The 14,305-nt window shown below is 40.5% G+C and overlaps 1 long non-coding RNA gene across 1 annotated transcript in view; it reads left to right on the top strand.

Moving 5' to 3' along the window:
• Window positions 1-456: 456 nt before the first annotated feature.
• LOC123289031 (uncharacterized) overlaps window positions 457-14,305 on the top strand; it is a 75,094-nt gene continuing 61,245 nt past the window's right edge. Inside the window, exon 1 of the long non-coding RNA XR_011505979.1 lies at window positions 457-583. This is a non-coding gene — a long non-coding RNA (uncharacterized lncRNA). The remainder of the gene's footprint in view (window positions 584-14,305) is intronic.

The following is a 14,305-nucleotide window of genomic DNA, read 5'->3' as shown; positions in this document are numbered from 1 at the left end:
ATTAACCAGTGCTTGCAAACACACTGGGCCCGTTCCCTTAACAAGGGCACTAAGCAGCTTTTGGGGAGGCTTGGAAAGATGACAAGGATGGATGTTTCTCATCCCACTGTTCCAAGGAGAAGATTGGAGGACAGACAGCTGAAGGGACAGATGCCTGGTGCAGACACTGGACAACTCCTGGGCGGCGGGCCAAGCACGGGCCAAGCACTGGCCGTAGCTCCGCAGGCCAGGCCCAGGCCCAGGGCGCTCAGTGGTTTAAAGCTGGCACAAAAAGAACACTCCTGCTGGCAGGAAACCGAGTTGAACAGATTGGGAAGGAGCAAAGACAGGCTGCCCAGGAGGCTGTCTCCCCAGCCTAGAGTTTCCAGTTGTCGGCAGCAACATAGGGGAGAGCAGATTCTGGGTTTCCTCCTGCCTGCGGGGCTGTGGAGGTGGGGCTGAGTCCTGGGAGTGTGCAGCGCACAGTGACCCAGCACCAGAACGCCCAGAGGAGAGGTTTGGCACATAACAGGCCGGGGAGAAACCTTCATCAACTTAGGGTTCCCAGGCCAGCTTTGTCCGGGCTCTGGATTGTCCTCTGAGAGTGAGTTCTGATGCTTTATAATTTCTGTAAAATGTTAGAATTTCCTTGCCTCTGGATTTATCTCAAGAAGTTTCTTTGAGAGGGTAAGGCAAAGAACAAACTTTTCTTAGCCTCTTATTTCATTGCCTCTATTTAGTGCTTACCTTGTTTATAAGAAAAAGAAAAATTGAAGACTGTGGTCAACCCCCTCCTGTTCCTGTAGAATACTCATATTTTTGAAATGTTAAACCGCTGCGGCTCTTTCTTAAGGGCTAAAAGTTGGTAAGTCAGTCCCACTTCCCTTCTCCTAGAGGAAGGCAAAATAGTTCTGAGTTTTATTAAAGAATTCTGGACTCTGGGGAAACCAGACATTGTGTTGGAGCTGAGAGAACAAGAAAGAGAATGAAGCTTTGGATTTGCAGAAATCCAAGTGGGCTTCAGGCTCATAGAGGGGATTTCAGCTGGTGGCTCACATAATTAACAGAAAGAAAAAACAGAAAACAGGAAAACGTTTTTTTTTCTTCTCTCCTTAAGGTAAGACGTGACAGTAAAACTCAGCAGTCACCTCAGACCTCCTGAATCTTAGGTGGGAGGGAGGAGTGTGTTTAGGAAACTGAAGTTTCAACGTTTCACAAGTGATTTTTATACATGCCGAATTTTGAGAGCTGCAGCCAGACAGCTCAAGAATCATGTCGTCCTTCTGTTATCCCAAATCATGCAGGTCAATAAGGACTTCACCTGAAGTTACTTCTCTGTTATTTTTGGGAGCATTGCAATCATTTTGTGGCAGATTTTCCTTCCTACTTGTCGTCACCAAGGGCAGATTTTATACAGGTAAATACTGGGCAGCAGAGGGTTGCTGAGAGGTTTTAATCTGGCCTATTGATCATCACAGCAAAAAACTGTGCTACTCCCTTTTCTAAGAGCTGGGAGACAGTATACCCATTTTACAGATGGGGAAACATGCCCATAGAGAGGTCCAGCAGCTTTCCCAAGGTCACGATGAGTGGCAGAGCCAGGTTTCAAACACAAGCTTGTGGCATTGTAGTCCCTGCTCCTAATCACTCTGCTCTGGGCAAGCTACTTAACGCTATAAAATTTCGTTTTCTTGTGGCTTCCATAGGGACAAAACCTACCACAAGAAGGTGTGAGGGTTAGATGTTAACACAAGTAAAGCTCCTGATACATCACGGTCACTCAGTAAATGGTTGCTCTTATTATTGCCAAGTAATGGAATAAGCCAAATAGTGGATAATGCACACAGACATCACCAGTATTTGACTGGATTTTCTGAATCAGCTACACGGTTACGTTTTATTGGGCTTGCACACCTACTTTCATCCTTATTTTATATAAGAAAGTCATTTTCTGGTCTCTATCTGGTGCTCTGATTTGGGACCACAATAAATGGGAGATGAACAAATCACAAGGCTAGAAATGTATTGCTGGTTTATCTAATGCCAATCTGGATGGAATCTAAAAACCATTTCTAAACACCTAAAACAACTGGCCAAACTTTTCTTTACTAAGGTATACAACATCTAAGGAACATTTCTTAAAGCAGCTATGATACCATGTGGCATCTCGAGAGCTTTGAGGTTCATTTTAAAATATTGATCTGGTTACATCATTGCCTTATTAAGGCCATAAAGTCTGTCTACTTCGTCTGGTTCCTCTCTCTGGACAGACTTTCCAACATGCCTTCCCACATGTTGTTCTCTGTGCCGGAATATACCTTCTCTCTCTTCCTGGAACGCTCCAATTCTCTCTCCAAGGCCACATCTCAAATGTTACCTGCTGTGTGAAGTGCCTCCATCCTACTTCCCCAGGGATGAGCTCCCACAAGACACAGTTACACCTCAGTTAGAGCACCATCACAAGATACTACGTTGAAATACTGTGTCTTGGGTGCACATCCAGGCCCAAGATGATGATTTACACATCTTTGTATATGTCAGGCACCAGCACAGTCTATGGCACATTTTAAGTGATGTATAGATGCTTATTAAATGAATGAAAAGTTTTAAGTGGTTTAGGGTCTTTTTACTAAAGGGAACTTGATGGTACAAATTCGTCTGACTGGTTTTCAGTGGGCTGACCTGGGAGTTCTTGGTCATTCACTGTGCTAAAAGAGTGAACTCAAAGAAATGAACCTGCCTTCCTGCGTGTACATAATTCTGCTCTCATCTCTAGTGGTGGAAGTCCTGCTTGAGAACCTGACCTTGGATCAGTTAGAGAGAACAAACAAACACCAGCAGGGACAATGGCCGCAATTACATTGCTAGGGGTAGAAACCCCGCATAAATGGCCTTGGCTGAATTTGGAGTAAAAGATGGCCTTGGAACATTTTAAAACCGGTATTGCCTATTATTCAGATTTCTGTTGTCCCCTATTCTGGAATATGCTGTATTTCCCCCTCCCTTACTCCTAAACTTTCTATAAAAATTCTGTTCTTCACAGCAGTCTTGGGCTGGGGTGAAAGGGGAATTAAGGGACAGAGTAAAGTGAAGTAAGTCCTTTTCCTCATTTATTGTTGGTTAAGACCAGCACTTTCTCAAGAAAAATGGTGTCCTGTAGTTCCATGTGGTGACCAGTGGTGAGGACTCTGGGCCCTGCATGCTCTGGCCACCACTTTCCTTTCCAGTGTTACCAAGCATAACACACTCTCTCTCTGCTGCAACCACACAGGTCTTGTTCTTGATGTGCTCCTTTTTGCAGAGACTGCAGATGCTGTTTCCTTTGTCTAGGGAGCTCTTCCACTCCCTTTTTGTCAAATTAATTCTTTCCCATCCTCAGTTCAGTTGTCATTTACACAGGACAACTTTCCCCAACCTCCCCAATGAGGTCCGTGTCCTCCTGATAGCTTCTCTTTAGTAGCACGTATCACAGTTAACAGTTTTACATTTATTTGTAAGATCGTCTCATTAATGTCTGCTTCCCTCGTGGCTGTAAGCTCCATGAGAGCAAAGACCTTGTCTGTTTGGGCGCTGTTATATCCCCAGTTCCTCACATAGTGCCGGATGCGAAGTGGTCTCAGTAAATACTTGTTCAGTGAAGTCAGGTAGAGAAGCAGGCTTCAGTGTAGACTGGCTCAGAAGTGGATATGAGAAAAAAAAGTTCCCCAAAGGCACTAGAGTGGTTGGCCCCTGAAGTGGATGGCAGGAGATAACTTGGGTTCCATGTCCATTCACTGAGTCCCTCCTGTGTGCCAGACTCTGTGCTGAGTATTAAGGATACACGATGGATAAGACGCTGTGTGTTTCCCTCATGGTTTCTTTAAAGCTTTTCTTCACTACGTATAAACTAATGATAATGATGTTGATAATGTAAAAGTGATAATGTGTATAGTAGATTGAGCCTCCACTGTATACCAGATATAGTATAATGTAGACGCTTTACGTTCATCAATTCACTTGATTTTCACACAACCTATGAGGTAGGCATTTTATCATATCTAGTTTATAGCTGAAGAAATAGGAGCCTCAGAAAAGTAAAATTTCTTGCTCATAATTACTCATCTACAGCTGAGACTCAACCACAGACTCTGGTCTGGATGACTTTTAAGACTGTATTTTTGGATATTAGAGATAGGAATGAAAGTCAGGCAGAAACAAATCTGAGATCAACCTAAAATCTCAAACTCAGTATCCTGCTCTCTGACCACAACCTTCTGTCCTTTCAAGTCCGTCTTTCTCTTACTCTAAACCCCAATCAACCTCACAGAGACCCTTAGAGCCTCAACTTTTTCCCCTTCCTGTCCACTAGCCTCCTTCCAGCCCCACTTCTGTCCTTAGCTTTCACAAAGTCTTGATCCTCTCATGGCCCTCTACTTCCAGTGCATCCATCAGTGAATCTCAACGCCATAATCAACCTCCTCTGCTCTTGCACAATTTGATCTTTACATCACTCTCATGGAGTTGTCATGAAGATTAAATGAGTCAGTACTTGCACTCTCTAAGAACAACGAAACACATACATAGTGTTATTGTTTTTATTTACCCTTGAATAGCTAAGCACTGTTGGATGAAATCTTGTCTGTGTTGACTTTGTCAGCCTCAGGTGGATCCTTAATGTTTCTGCCTGTCCATCTTGTTACTTGGCAAAGCTAAGCTACTACGTATTTTTAAAGGACTACTCCAAATCTCTGTTCTTAACAAATCTTCTGCTCAACTCCCAATACCCTTGTGATCAGCAAATGACCTTGGCAGTGCACCTCTCATTGCTTGCCCAGCATCCATTCCCTTTTTATTCTGGTAATAGAACCCCCTACTGACCATTTTCATTTCTGTGGTTTGGGTGGATGACCATATCCTCTTGGCCATAGTGATTGGTTCAGGGGCAGGCATTTGACTCAATCAAAATCTTTCTAGGACCTTGGAAGTATGACTGGAAAAGAAACACTTTCTCCTCTTGAGATCATTGTTGCTAAGTAGTGTAAAAGAATGGAGATGTGGGCACATGGACATAATCTGCCTGGAAATGAAATACAATCAACAGAAGGCTACGGAGCCTAGAAAAAGACAGATTTTGATGCCATCACTTTGAGTATCTAGTTCTAGCCGCACTGATGACAGTATACTCCTTTTAAGTTATACGAACTAATGTATTTCCTTTTTTGCTTAAGCTATTTGAGATTTGTTTCCATCACTTGCAATTGAAAAGTCCTTCCTAAGATACCTTGCTTCCTAGTCACTGATAAAATGGAGGGCATTACAATCGCTTTCATTGATGCCTACTTCATCTGTATCTTTCTCTATATAATATCATTTGTTCTTGGCCCACAGAATGAATGCCACCCCCTTGGTCAAGGCTCAGCCCTGCCCCCATCTCACCCTCATTGGTGCCTTCCAGACTTAATCCCCTAAATAATTCCCCTCTCTCCTTTATCTTCAACTGTTCTCTTCCTACTGGTTCTTTCCTCTTAACCTGAAATGTGCTATTTCCCCCACTTCTCTGATATACTCCATCTTTCCCTTTTCACCCAAAGTATTCAAAGTATTAGTTTACATCATTCTCTCCACTTCCTTACCTGCCATTTCCTTCTCTGTTTACTGCACTCTCATTCCACTACCTCCATGTCACCAGTGATTTCTTAGTGGCAAATCCAGTGACATCTTTGCACTCGACAACATCTGTCACTTGACTTCTCAAAACTGTCTAGGGTCCAAGATGAGAAACTACTCTCTCCCACTCCCCCTAAAACCTTCCTTCCACTCCTTCTCTATCCCTCTTATAAGTTCCTCTTCGATCCACTTCTTTTCTCATGCTACATACTCTCCTTGGATGATCTAACTACTCCGTGGTTTTCATTTTTACCGAAGGCTGATGACGCTCAGATCTATATATATCCAATCCAGTCTTCTACCTGGAACTTCAAATATTTGCTGTATATTTACATCTTGATGTTCCAAGGGCATCTCAAATTCAACTTAATAAAAATAGAACTTATCATCTTACTCCCAGATCTGCTTCCTCTGCTATATTCTCTCAGTTTGTAGTCCCACACTTTCCCAGAGGTGCAAGTCATGGGTATCATTTTTATCTTCTGACCTTCACCTCCCAGCACCTTGTTGGTCTTCCAAAATATTTATTGAGTTGATTCCCTCCTTGTAGTAGACACTGATGGCCACCTACCTGACAAACATTCTCCCTGCCTGCTTCTTTGCTAGCAGAATCTCGATTTTGCTGAGGTATCCACATGATTCTGTAAAGATATGTGCTTGAGGGAAAGCTGGCATCCGTCTCCATCCCAGCTCCAAAGGATAAGTCTTGATTTGTCTGTTCTAAGCCAATCATGATCATTCTTGTCAAGTAATAACTGAGAAATAGTTATCCGCACAGAAATTTTTGACTCATACATGAGAGAAACAGTCATTAGATTGTTGTCAATGAACAAAGGCAAAACAACAGGAATTATGGAGTAGGGGAGAGAAAAAACCCCCATAGACATTCTGGGAACATTAAATCTTTTTTATATTTTGGATAAACTGATTAGCCTACAGCTACTTTTGTTCATTCTGCCACCACATTTTGCAAAATCCTTTTACCCACCTCACCTTCCACCAGCTCAGCGAGTATCACTTTCTCTGAGAAACCTCCCTAGTCATCCACCGACCCCTGCTACACACCAGGTGTAGTAGAAACCCTTCCTTTGTTTAGGAAACACACAAACAGCATTGCTTGCTAGCTGCTGGATGACTCTGACTACTCTTTCTCTAGTTAGAAGAGGAAAAACTCTACAGTTTAGGGGGCAAAATATGTGCCTTATGCTAAATGTAGATCTATCTGCATGTGGTCGGATTTTGAAAATGGAAAGAAAAGACCACATTCATTGTCTGATTAGCTGTGACTGAGGAGCCTTGGTGTTCTGCAATTCTAGAGGTTGGATTATCTCGTCTGCATCACTTCTGAAATGTGTGGTTCCTAAAGTTGAACTCCTAAAAAACGGGACAGAGACTCCCTTAGGAAACACATACAAGTAGATCTGTCATTTATTTAGCATTTTATTCAAGTGGTATCCTTATAAAGTGCTTCATAATAGCCTTATTAATAGATCCTTGCCCAGGGCAAGTAATCGTTTACTGGACAAGTATAAAGGGTCCCATTTTATTCATTTCCTATTGCGTATTTTGTATGAAGGAAAACAACTCACAGAGTTTTTCATTTTTCCCTTAAACTTTTTGTTTTGAAAAATTTCAAGTACAACGAAAATTCATCATACCCTCACCTAGAATTACCAGTTATTAACATTTTGCCACATATGCTCTCTCCCTGCTTCCCCTCCACCTCTCCCCAACATGAACACGCACACCACACATTTTCACGGCTGAAGAGTCCACGTAGACATCATCACTTCATCCCTTCATCCTTTGGCATAGATCTTCTAAGAATAAAGACATTCTCCTACACAGCCACAATATCATTGTCATACCCAAGGAGCTTGTTGATACAATGAAATTATCTAATATAGAGTCTATATTCAAATTTCCCTAATTGTCCCAAATCTAATTTGGCTTTTTATTCTCACCTGGATCTTATCAAGAACTATGCATTGCATTTAGTTGTGATGTCTCTTTAGTCTTCTTTCATCTAAAACGGTCCCTCCACTTTTTAAAAAATTTTTTATGACATTGATATTTCTGAAGAATCCAGAGCCATCACTTTGTGAAATGTCCCACAATACATAGCTGATTGTTGCCTTAAGGTTGGATTCAGGTTAAGCATTTTTGGCAAGAATACTACTTGAGATGTTTTCCTCTCAGTGCAGAGCATGAGAAGGTGGTTCCATTATTGGTGATGTTCAGTTTGATCACTTTTTTCTTTTTTAGAGGAAGATTAGCCCTGAGCTAACACCTGCAGCCAATCCTCCTCTTTTTGCTGAGGAAGACTGGCCCTGAGCTAACATCCGTGCCCATCTTCCTCCACTTTACATGTGAGACGCCTACCACAGCATGGCTTGCCAAGTGGTGCCATGTCTGCACCCGGGATCCAAACCAGCGAACCCTAAGCCGCTGAAATGGAACATGCGAACTTAACTGCTGCACCCTTTTTCTCCTTTTTTTTTGTACGCTTCTCAAGTGAATCATTTATTATGGGAACCTTGTCAAGATGAGACCAATATCTCCATTTATTGAGCATTTGGTACAGTGAAATGGAGAATAAGATAATTATTTTTTAAAATAGTCAGGTTTAAATTATCTGGATATTTTCATTAAAACATTTTTAGCATCTTAGGATACAGAATTATCTGTACAGTTGTCTCAAATCTGCAGCTCTCTTTGTTCACACAGATCTGGCTAGCTAATGGCATCTATTATCTCCAATTCACAGATCAGCACAAAATTTAAATGGCTTAAAAGCAGCACGGTATAGTGGTAAAAAAGAGATTAATTCAGAGTCCGGAGTCGTCAAACTTGGGACTTTAAGCAAATCATGTGCTCTTTCTGGGCCTCAATTTTCTCTTCTGTGTAATGGAGAAATGAGACTTTAGAGTCTTTAAAATTCTACCATTTTAAAGGTTTATTCATATCTGTAGTTAACTGCCATACACTCTGAATAATTTTGACTCCTAATTATAAGTACTTATGCCTTGGGCAAGGTCAAATTAACTTTAATATTTTTTCCTGATGGAAATAACAGAATTTTAGGAGTAAGAAGGAGCTGTGGAATTTACCCCATTGACCTCCCACACGATGTGGGAATCCCATCCTACTGGCGGCCATCTGAGCTGTGCCTGAACACTAGGTGATGTGGTAGTAATCACGTGAAGCAATGTATTCGTGTGCAGACTCTCTGAAGCTCTGCCTCAGCAGTTTCAGATCTTTCTTGATGCTCCATGACATCCCCAGACTTGCTATCTTAGTCCATTCAGGCTGCTATCACAAAATACCACAGGGTGAGTGGCGACAGAAATTTATTTCTCACAGTTCTGGAAGCTGGGAAGTCCAAGATCAAGTGCCAGCATGGCTGTGGCCTGATGAGAGCCCACTTCCTGGTTCATAGTGGGAGCCGTTGCTACATCCTCTCATGGGGCAACGGAAGGGATCCCTGTCACATCTCTTTTATAAGGGCACTGATCTCATTCAAAACATAAGGCTCTGCCCTTATGACCTAATCACCTCCCAAAGACCCCAGTTCCTGATACCACCACATTGGGTATTAGAATTTCAACTTGAATTTGGGGGCACACAAACATTCGGCCTATAGCACTCACCTTCTCTTGACTTCAGACATCCCTTCCTTCATTCTCGTTCAGCAACACACCTGCGGGTCCATACCTGGAACTCATAGCTCAGCTCTTCTTTGCCTCTGAGGTCTGGACTTTGGTCTTCTCCCCTTTGACCATCCCTTCCACCCTTCTCGATGCTCTTGAATGACACTAGGATGTAAAATCCCTTGATGCTTTCCTTCCTTCCTATCTAGTCCACCAGTTCCTTGTGACTATATTTATCTTCTGCCCAGCCACTTCAGCATTGCCCTTACAACTTCCTCAACACCCGCAGCATTTCTAATTATACCAGGTAGACTTGAACAATTGTTTATATGCCAGATGCTGCACTACATAGTTGCATAATATAGAACAGCTGTGCAGGGAAACAAAAAATCAATTTGTGAAGAATGCTGTAAGGGGAGTGTACACTTTTTAGAATAAAATATGTATTTAAAGATTTTGTAACCTAACCAAGCAAATTGTATACTATTCATATAGAATAATACCGGCAACTGTTCCAGGTGAAAATGAAACACCTGCCAATATGCTAATAAGAGACTGAAAATATTATATATATACTCTTAAAGGGCTTAAAATATTGAGGGCTCCAGACATGTGAGGTAACAGATATTCTCTCTCATGTGTAGTGATGGGCTAAAGTTTAAGCTGGAGGTGGAATACAATGATTGTGGATCAAGAAATGTGACCCTGAGGGTTTGAATGGTTTTCTACTGTATTTTTCAAGAGTAAATAAGTACATCATATTTCAAAACAACATGCTTTTAATGCTAATGTAAATCATGGGTGCCTTTCCTCATATTTTACTCCCAAGAGGTTCTTTGCAAGGTCTTAATGTGAATAGTTATATTTAGAAGTCAGAATAAAATATTGGCACTAGAAGGACTCTTAGAGATCATTCATCATATAAGTAAAAGAATTGAGGTCCAAAGAGGCAAAATCACTTTTCCGAAGTGGTACAGTGAGCGGGCCAGAGCTAGAGCCTGGTTTCCAGGTCAAGCTGTTTTCCTGGTGAGTTTTGAACTGTCTATCTGGGAGTTTTAGGGGTCTCTGGAGGCTGTTAGGATGACCTTAGGGGAGAGTTGATTGTTCCTCACCTCCTTCAACTAGAACCACACTACTTTGGAGTGTTTTATATATTGAGGTTCTATTTGAACTAGAGAAAAAGATCCTGTGTTAAAACGTATGTATTTTTAAAAATTGGTAACTATGCCTTAAAATAGTGATTGAATTTTTTCTCTATAGCAACTGCTCAATAGTAGTTTGAAGTCCTAAATTATAAGAATTTCATATGTTTTTATTTAAATTGATTCTTTAAGTAAATGCATCATAAATATTTCTACAGATAAAGATGCAGACGCAGATCAAATTGAACAAAATCCTGTCTTTTGCTGTGTTCACAATTGGCAGCCTTCTCCTTGACTTCACCAGCATACTATCCAGCTATTTCAAAATGAAGAGAAATAAAATATGGTAGAGGCCATGAGATGAAATAAAATGACAAGCAAGTTTAGGTTTCTGTAAACTCAACCAGCATTACCTGGTGGGAGCCTGGTGTATTGCTGTGTATAAGTGGCTAGAAGCCTATCAGATTCATATGATTATGTAACAGGAACATTTACCTTCACAGCTCTATTCCTTCTCAAGAATTTCTTCCCTAGGAACACAAGCATTGATTGATATTAGATTAGTAACAGCACACATTTTCCTAAGTTTTCGTGCCTACTACTACTACTAATAAAATTCCCTTTTCTAACATTATGGCGACTGTAGCTATCCATGTCTTCTTGAGGTCATGGAATGGCCTATGTTTTAGTTCCTGTGGGCTTTCTGGTTAGCTGATATTGTCAAAGTTAATTCAGACTATTTAGTGTCTGAAGTTTTTCATCAATCATTTCATCCTCCCTTAATCCTGAAAACAATTTGATCACCAAAATAAATTTGAATAGACTGTTAAAAAATAAAATCCCGGTGTGAATATTTCTTGAAGTTGTTGTTTTCCCCATTGGGCCCAACTCAGTTTGTACGGTGATAATTCACAAACATTTTGGATTCCACTTATGAGCTTCTTTCCCTTATTAGAGCAATTAAGTTCCATGAAAATGGAAGCACATTTCAAAAATACCGGGAGCATGAATTTCTCTTAAAGTTTTTTTTTAAGTTTCACAGAAAATTAAGATGATCTGAGGAATAATTTCACTCTTTTGACACTTTAATAGGTGTCTAGCTTTCCTCAACCCAGCTGTTTTCCTTCACTACCTGTGGTGATGTGGTTGCAATATTAAAAACTAAAGGCAGGCAGTAAACTGTGGCAATAACGTTTCTAAACTAATCCAGCATGAGGGGAAAAGTGATTAGAAAGGAGACAGTTCCCAATGGAAGATGGATAAGCTACTTTAGAAACTACCATTACTACCGAAAAAACTAATTGCTTTATTCTCATTTTTGGATATTTCCACCAGTTCAAGAAAGACAAAGTGTGAAAAACTTCAGCTTGCTGCTACTTATGTTTCTTTTCTGAAAGGGCAGAAAGCTGTGGGTCTTTAAAGCAATTTTGGAGAGATAGACTAATGTGCTTAAGAGAGAAAAGATGAAAGTGTTTCTGTGTCTATGAATGGCTAGATCGGTTACTCATTGTTGATTTCATAAATATTACGGAGTGTCTACTATGTGGTAGGCAATAAGCTAGACAAAAACAACTAATATAGAATCTTTGCCCTGGATGGGCTTACATATTAATTCTAATATGACTTAAGTAATAATAGACAGTAAGAAAAATTACTGTGGAAGTCCCAGGAGAAGGAATGCCACTAAATATCACCCTGGTGTCCTTTCAGGGCTTGGCAAAATTTGTTTTAAGCTATCTCTACCAAAATTTACATTAGGCTAGCAATTTATTATGCATATGGCAGATAAATTAACTATTTTTGAGTTCTACAAAGTTCACTATAATATAACATAATAATATTTGGGCTGATGGCTGAAAGCAAGAACCTCAGAGCTGTCCAAGTAACCGCTCTCCATGGCATGGAATTGTGGAAAGAGCATAGGCTTTGATCTAAATCCAAGTTCTTCCAGTTATTAATTGAATTAGCGGGAGCAAGTCACTTAGTTTTCCTCAGTCTTGGTGTCCTTATGTGTAAACAGAGCTAAAAATGATATCTGCCTTGTGAGGTTGTTGTGAGAATCAGTTGAACTGATATTATATGTGAAAGCACTCTGTAAAATTTGAAATCCAACAAAAAATTACTTTTTTATAGCAAATACACAACAATGTCCATTCATCAACATGTAAACAGTATTGCTGTGCTTACAGCACCAACTTTTCAGATGAAGAATGCTTGTCAAGATTGTCAGAATCCCTAAATGAAAACGACTGAAATACTGTGTGTTCATGGTTAATATTCCATATGGCTTGTTAACATTTTTAAGTAATAACTATTTGATTTCATAGGAAGAAAGGCTCTATTTCTTTTCTTGAGGAGGTTACCAATTATTTAAAATATATAAAACTGAATTAATAAACCAAAAGGGCAAACTGAACGAGAATCATCTCTATAATCACATTACAAAGCAATAAAAACTTAGGTCCCGAAAGGAAAGGAATAGTAATGGTTGGGGTGTTTTGGGTTGCAAACATCAGAAGACCCAACAAACACTGGCTGAAGTCAAAAGGGTATTTATTGTTTATTTAACAAGAGTCTAGTTGAGGCAATCCCAGGGCTTGTTCAGTGGCTTGACAATGGTAGGGCTCTGCGTCAGCGTCTTTGATTTTATCTTCGTTTTCTGTCATGCTGTTGCGTCGTGGGCAGTCACGAGATGTATGTTTCAGTTCCAAGCATCAGGCCTTTACATCAGTATCTCAGACAGGAAGAATAGGAGCACTCTAAGAAATTAATCTCTTTAAACACTTATTGCTTTGTCAGAAAGCAACATATTACCCAGAAAGCCCCTTCAGATTCTCTCTGACATCTGATGGGCCAAAACTGAGCCAGATGACCACCACTAACTACAGAGGAAGCTGAGAAAAGAAATATCCAGCAGAAGGGGTTATTGGCTGTATGTAAAATTTAGGGCCTTATACCAATCGTGATTCATTTCCTGGGGCCGGGCACATTGTGGCCAAAAAACCACCCAGGGTTTTAATAATTAGGGTAAAGGAAAGTGGAGAAAAACAGATGGAAAACTCCCTGGTGTTGTCCCTCTGAGATATTTTGAATGTGTGTGTACAAATAGCTAATGAGCTAGACACTATACAAAAGAAATATTGTCCCTGCCTTTTAAAAGAGGGATTCTAAAAACTGTAGCCTGAATTGTAAGGTTCTAGTAAAGAAAGCCCAGTAGGGCAGCAAATAAAATATTATATATTATAGCAAAAAATGTCAGACTAAAAGCCAATTAATTGCCTCTATCGTCTCTGAAGCACGTCCGCTCTGTGACTCAGTGGTTGCTTTCGCTCTTGTGAAGCACTGGTCCTTTGACATGGTTATTTTTAATGTTTTAGCCAACAAGTTCTTATCTATCCGAGTATGAGTTCTGTGACTAACTGCAAGGTGTACAGCGCTTGTCAATCAATCAGCCTTTTCTCTTAAGCTGTTTAAAAATTACTTTCCTAACCTAGGCTGGGCTTTGACAATACAAACAGAAACAGTGAAGAATCGACTCCCACCTGCTGACTCAGACGAAGGCTGTTGCAATTTGCCCTCTTTTCCTGTTGTAGCTCATTGACAGTTGACTTTACGTCATCCCCTGCTTTGTTAAAGCTAGATCTAATTTGTCACAAAGTCCTTTTTTATAAATGCCATCTCTTCAGCCCTCCCCGGATCTAGCGAGTGACATATCATCTCATGATTCCACTGAACATCCTTTGAGAAGGAACATGAGTTTCGGAAGGAGCGTTAGCCAAGGACAGCCTAGAAAGGTGATGACAATGAGAATTAGCTCAGACTTTGGATCCCTACTAAATTTTAAAAAGTGATCAGTCCTAGGGCTTATTTCTTTGGGCACTAAGAATA

This window comes from Equus asinus, chromosome 9 (genome assembly GCF_041296235.1).
Source record: "Equus asinus isolate D_3611 breed Donkey chromosome 9, EquAss-T2T_v2, whole genome shotgun sequence".
Lineage (NCBI taxonomy): Eukaryota > Metazoa > Chordata > Mammalia > Perissodactyla > Equidae > Equus > Equus asinus.
The sequence above is the reverse complement of the archived record's forward strand: the minus strand, read 5'-3'. Positions and strand labels throughout refer to the sequence as shown.